The 6,105-nt window shown below is 39.9% G+C and overlaps 1 pseudogene; it reads right to left on the bottom strand.

The window, feature by feature from the left end:
- Positions 1-3,336: 3,336 nt before the first annotated feature.
- On the bottom strand, positions 3,337-5,729 carry LOC146831292 (E3 SUMO-protein ligase KIAA1586-like; annotated as a pseudogene).
- Between the last annotated feature and the right edge of the window lie 376 nt (positions 5,730-6,105).

Raw genomic sequence — 6,105 nt, 5'->3', positions numbered from 1 at the left:
GCATGAATGATCTTACAAAATGTTAATTTTCTACTATGATCATGTGGAAAAAATTCTATTTCATGTTTCCAGCCACAAAGTCTGAATGGAGGGGCAGTGAATCAATATACATAGAGAAGCATTTGATTTATTATTAATGTTCCAATATATATATGGGTTGCGAAAAGCCAATATTAGTTCAATGTATTACTGTTGTACTGGTATCCATAAGGGCATTCATGAGGCGCTGGGTCCCAACTTAGCATGCAGTGTAGAAGGTCATCAACATTGTCTTTAGCAGCGGTGGTAGTATCAATGTTAAGACCTTAGGGGCATATCATCAAGGAGGCGATATAAAATAATCGCCGCTTTTCGTCCGAAAACGGACGCAAAAGCGGCGATAATTTTATCGCCTTATCAGCAAGGTCACGCTGTCGCGTGAATCCTTGCATTAGCTCCCTTTAATGAGGTGCAAAGTGGGCGTTCCGTCCCAAAATAACTGGGGAAAAGTCGCTAACCGACATTTCTCCAATTATCAATGGGCACGCTTGATAATTGGGGAAAAGTAGCGCTAACATTGGTTATCGCTACTTTCCTTGCGCCTGCTTTTAGTTTGACTTAGCCATTATATCCAATGTAAGGTGGATATCATGGCTAAGTCTGCCCTGCCCTATCAACAAGCTATCGGCAAACTTTGTGAGGTTATCGCTGGATTTCCAGCGATAATCTCACATTTGGTAGTTAGCGCTTGGAATTTGATCGCTTTTGAGATAAGCTTTGCTGATAGCACGCTATCTCAGCGATAAAATTCCACGTTACCCGGTGATAATTATCTAGCACTAAGTGCGCTTAGCGATAATTATCACCAGTCCTTGATGATATGCCCCTTAGCTTTTTAGGATCTCCTCAATTTATAGAGTACAAGTTGGTACATAGAGTAGAGAGCATGCTTGGCCAAATAACGGCTAGAATGTATAGGGATGAACTGATATGAAGACCTTTAAACTGTCACATTGACCAATGAAATAGATAGTTCTCAATTTGTACATGGTAAGCCCGAAGACACCCCAATAGTAAGTGATAGGGTAGAGAACAGAGCGTAGAGCCTGTTTGCAAACCATTACCACAGGCTCTCTCATCTTCATCTCAATTCTTACTGTATGAAAGAAAGTTCATGTTACGGAAACGGGTAACAACGCTAGCCCCTTAAAGTGAACAAATCGTTAGCCCCGCCCTTTGTATGGTATTCATTATTCCTAATATTTCTTTGGAGGATATCCTGGAATGCTGGCATTTCATTGGTAGCTGCTTGGGACCTGTAGAGCCTGAGGCTCTTCTGATACTGGGTGTGCTATGGCTAGGCGGTTACTCCTGCGAGTTTATTGCCTTGCTGTATATCAGTGGTTGCAGGGTCCTTGATAATCTTGGGGGAAGTCCCCCAGACCACTGTGCCATGCCCACCTGAAGCTATAGCTTCATTTACAGAGGCTGGCCTCCACAGTAATGCTCCAGGTTATCTTGGGATATAATTGTAAAGCTTTATTGCACAATTTGTGTCTTCCCTTCCATGCTGCTTGTGTTGTGTCTGTTGCATGTTCCTGAATCAGGCGGGACCTGTTTATCTGCTCATGTTTTATTGGCTGCCGGGGTTATGCTTACTTGTACTTCTTCTGGTACCTTCCTAAATGTGGTCCTTAGTGGCTAGGGATACATTTTACTGTTTGCCGGAGCGAGAGCTGGATGGGACTGAGACAAATGGTGTACAACATCTTTGATGAGAAAGTGCCATGGGTATGAAGAGCATGCTCTGTACAGTAGACATATCTTTGATTGCATGTGGGATTAACAATGCAGAGTCAGCTTGAGCCGTCTAGCAAAATATTTTTCATACTTTCAGCCATAACACTAGACTTCCGGAGGAGGGGCATGTTGAAAAGTTTCAGGTTGGTTACGCATCCACAGCTTTGCGGTGAGGGCTATGTGTCAGATGGCAGTTCTCATTGGCCTCTTTGGCAGCTTTTTTGGGGGTGGCATAATGCATGCTCTTGTGGAACACTCTGTATTTAATTGTGCGAGGTCGTGGCCTTATGTGTAGACAATGGCCGCCTAGCCAGTGCTTAATTTGTAAAATATGAAGTGCAGGTGCTCAAATGTTTGTCGGAGGCCACACCCACTTTTTCTGGCTTCACCCACTCATTCTATTAGCTCCACCCACATCTTCAACTGGCACTGAGAAAAGTCAAATATAATACCCGATCTGAATTTCAGAAAGGGAGCCTTCCTCATAGTAATGTTTTGATAGGAGGTTCCCCGTTAACCATTTTGAAAAAGATTAAAGCAAAAGTGCATTTAAAGAACAATTTTGGAATAAATTAGCTAAAACCACTAATGCATTGAAAAGGGAAAATGTCAGTGCTCTGTGTGCTGATTTGGGGAAAGGACAATACTGGGGGTAGGGCATGCCATTTTTAACAGAGTCTATGAGTTCAAAAATACAACTTTGACATAGCTTAAGTTATGTGACAAAATAAAACAAAATGTTGTGAAAACACTAGTCCAAACAGATAAACTGAATAAAATCATGCAATACACTTGAATGAGTCAGCCACTGTCACTTTCAGTGGCTGAAGGGGTATGGGGTTAATCAGTATAGTAGAGTATTCCGTTAAAGCGATTACCTTAAAAAAAAAAAAAAAGGATGATTACCAATTGGGCTTGTTACTATAACTTACTCCCCTGGAGCTATATGTGCATTTATTAGACATTCAGAATAGTAAAAAAAAACATGGAACTATGTAGTTCTGTATGACACAGACAACACAGAGATCAGAAAAGAAGCATATGTTCAAAATATGACTTTTTAATTAAAGATTTGTATCTTAACATAAAGCAAAGAAAAATGTGATCCAAAAAGTCCTTGAGGTACCTAGGCCAAAGGAATAGGTAGTGGCTGGGCAGTTTGAATTTGACCTTATCTTAAATAAGTCATACCTATTATTAGTGCAAAATGACCATAGTGCCATACAAAATGTAAATATATAAAGACAAAATAATTAAAAATAAAATATATAAATACAAATAAATACATGTTCTAAAATAAAAAACAAAAAAAACAAGTTAAGTCTTATAAAAACAACATAAATAAAATATATTAAATAGAACAATAAATATAACATCCAAAGAAGGAAGAGACATATATATAACAAAATATTAAATACATTGACACTATCAACAAAGTGTTCTAAATGCAAATAAATAACCTATATAAACTAGAACAATTAAATATCCAAACACAGTAAAGCCTAACTTTTCCAAAACATTGCAATGACACATTTTTTCAGTTGGAATGGGCTACATCTATTTTTCTAGAAAAGCCCAGAAACAGTCTAAATTGCTTGTGCATTCCAAGTCTTCCTCTTTCCTTGCTTTACTCCTAGTGTCATCAGCTGATCTTCGTCCCTTTGCAAGCCAGGACTGAACATAGGGGAATGGGTTGAATCTCCTAAATGGTGGACCAACAAGATTTAAAAACATTAAAGAAGATATCGTTTCAGTCACCAATGGTGCTCTTGTAGATGTGCATATAAGATTCATTTGAGAAAAGCCCGCTCACATTCTGCAGTACTGATAGCAATAGTGTGTAAGGCCATCAAAGGTTCCTTGAACTGCCTTTTAATTTCTTTTCCTCCAGATTCCTTATACTCTCTGTAAGCACGTATGGTTTCCCGGCTGGCAATGTTGAATCTTTTACACAGAGACTCAATATCACTTTCACCATAAAGAACAGGTAGCTCATCAGGCCAGTACTGTTTGCATAAAACTTTCACTTTGTTAATCAGTGTATCTTACTCAGCCTTTTTATCAGCAGAATTAGTTCCTCCTGTAGACAACAAATGATGTCTTAGATTTACTGCAAGGCTACGAAAAAACTGACCCTGTTCAATGATTTTGTCAGTGGTCTTTCCTTTGTGCAGCATCACACCTTGGAATATATTTTCTTCCATGGCCTTTTTACATTGTGAAAAATGGTTCCCTTGCCTGTCTACCGTTGCTTCAAACACTGCTATTTGCCGACAAATAGCCCGATGAGAATCAATGATTGTAGAATCACGTTTCTGTAACTCGAGTGATAACTCGGATAACTCCTGTAGAGCATCATACATGAGGCCAAGATTAGCAACAAACTGGATAGATGATAACCGCCTTCCTAGGCCTGTGTACATATTTCGTGTTGAACTGTCACGGGAACCATCATCAGCTGCACTAGTAAAGTGCTTGTAGAGAGCAGGATAAGCATTCCAAATAGCCTCCACTGTTCTGATGCTTGATGCAACCCAACAAGTATCTAACACTCTACCTATTCTGCAAAGCTGAACATCAAGAGCGTCAGCACATTCCTTTAGCTCCAAACGGTTTTTAACAGAGGTGGAAAATAGAGAATACAGCTTATCGAGTAAATTTTTTTAATGATTTGTAGCACCAATATATTTCATGACATCATGAACGGCAAGTTACAGGCTATGTGCTGAGCAGTGCCAGGCTACAATATTGGAAGAGATTTTTTCTTGCAACCTCTTTACAACACCACTGTGGCGGCCAAACATCACTGAAGCTTCATCACAGGCAACTGAAACCAGGCATTTGGAGAGAAAGTCCTCACTTATATTAACTGGATCTTTTTTTAGTGCAGACAGTAAACTGTTTACTATGCCATCAGCTGACAAATCACTCAGCTCAATGAGGTCAACAAACATATTAGCTGGGGAGTCCATGCCAGGTAGCTGCATTCGCATGTACACAATTAAAGAACTTTTCCTATTTAACGCAGTGGCTTCATCTAGTAAAAGACTTACTTTTGGGGAAAGCTCAATAATTTTGGCAAACATCTTCCTCTTAATTTCTGAGGATATGTGGCGTTGTATGTTTGAGCAAGCTACATTGGAGTGCAGAATTCGCCCCATATCCAGTCCATTCAACTGATGGCAGTCTATCTCCATTTCAAAACCATACGCTGGCCGGTTTCTCTTTGCTTCCTTATAAGCTACACGGAATATTCTGGCTGTTGCTGACATTTGTACAGATTGCGCTTTTGCAGTCACTTGCAATAAAGGATCTCTCTTAGTGTTTTCTAAGATCTTTAAAGTTGCAAGATGAGCCTTGCTTTCTGCATGTTCTCTAATCTTTTTACTCAATGACTTCTGCTGCTGTTCTACATTGGTGCCATATGCCTTCACAGTACACTCAGTCCATTCTTTGGACAATTTCATTCCTCTGGATTTCTCAGCACCAAGATCACGGACTTGGCGACACACAGAACAGCCAAGGTTAGGGCCTTTCACAATTAACCATGGATGCTTGCGTTGGAAATATATTTTTTGGTCATGTTTCCAACCTTTAGGAAGAATGCCTTTCCTAAAAACTCTGTCTGAATGTGGTTTAAGTGATATGTCAAACAGTTTGCTAGTGCTTGGAGTTTCCTCCGTCTCTACAGAAATCTCAACAGCATGATGCTGCTCATCTCTAAGAGGACTATCTTGTGTCTTTTCTTCTGTAGGGGTGATGATAACTCTGCTGCTAGTAGTGGTGTCACTCTCATCTAGTGCCTTCTCTCGCACTTCATCTTCCTTATTCCCTTCATCCACTGGAAGTGCATGGTCTTTTTTAGAAAGTTTGCTAGCAGGCTCCTCATCAATCTTGGGCTTAAATTTTGTGAAGTAGCTTGAAATCTTCTTCTGTCCACTGTGTGACATTCTAGGGAAGCAAAGTGAAAGAAAACACGCTAGACATGTGCGAAGTGTGATGTCAATACATCTACGTAACATGCACAAATAATATTTATTTGCAGGTTGCACCAAAGACATTTCTTCATCTGCACATATATAAACACCCATGACTGACTACATGGACAATCCAAATGGATCCTACTGTGCTCACCAAAATTCAGGCCCTTTCCAAATCATACCCCTGGCAGCCCTGCAGCGTTCATTCGAAAGACACACAAAGTCTTTAAAGTTTGTCTCCCTCTTAAGTTTTGGCTTCTGGTATTGCAATAAAAGCACGGTGAGGTGTCAGTGGGCAGACTTAGTTGCACACTGTGATTCACAAAAATGATTAATTAATCAACAC

Source organism: Triturus cristatus, chromosome 5_1 (genome assembly GCF_964204655.1).
Source record: "Triturus cristatus chromosome 5_1, aTriCri1.1, whole genome shotgun sequence".
Taxonomy (NCBI): Eukaryota; Metazoa; Chordata; class Amphibia; order Caudata; family Salamandridae; genus Triturus; species Triturus cristatus.
This window is presented reverse-complemented; position numbering and strand designations above follow the sequence as displayed.